Here is an 858-nt window from a genome sequence, read left to right on the forward strand (position 1 = left end):
AGATTTGGTGAGTAAAATTTGAAGTTAAGCAACAAAAATTCAATAGGTTATAGCAGTACGTACCTTTCGTACAAGCTCCATCTTATTTTAGTCGTGTTTTTCTAACTTTATTCCTCTCCCTTTTTCTTCTTCCTTCTTCCCCATTTCTTTCTGTTCAAGTTTTGGCCATTAATATTATGGTTTTACTCATAAATAATACTACCCCACATTAATGTATATCTTATTTTAACTAGATATGTTTATCTTGTTCTAATTATTATTGTTCCCTATAGTTTTAAACTTAGTAATTTAGTGTTTCATTGTATTATTCTAATTATACTGTAGAATAGATATATTTCTTTAATACCTTGACCTTTATTCCCTTACCTTAAATTTTTTCCAAATTCTTACCACTCCTTTAGGGTATTGTCCTTCCATTTCCTTTTTTTCCCTCATGCTTGATTTACCCCTAACCTGCTGTCTATCACTACTTAATCTATTTTCCTCTAAATTTGAAATTACTACTATCCCTCCAATTAAATTTTAAATTCTTGTTTGATTCACTAGTCTGTTAAACAGCAGCATAGTCGAGAAGGTATGTTTTCTTCTCTTACTCTTGTTTTTTGCAAACATCTTCAAAATGACTTTCTAAAATGAAATTCCATTATGCAGCTGAGGAGTACATTTTCATTGTAAATTCTATGTGGTGTTCTCACTACATGAATAAATGGAGCTTGTACGAAACGTACGTACTGCTATAACCTATTGAATTTTTGTTGCTTATCTTCAAATTATATAAATATATGTATATATATATATGTATGTATATAAATATATATATGTATATATATATATATATGTGTGTGTGTGTGTGTGTGT

Source organism: Octopus bimaculoides, chromosome 3 (assembly GCF_001194135.2).
Source record: "Octopus bimaculoides isolate UCB-OBI-ISO-001 chromosome 3, ASM119413v2, whole genome shotgun sequence".
Classification (NCBI taxonomy): Eukaryota; Metazoa; Mollusca; class Cephalopoda; order Octopoda; family Octopodidae; genus Octopus; species Octopus bimaculoides.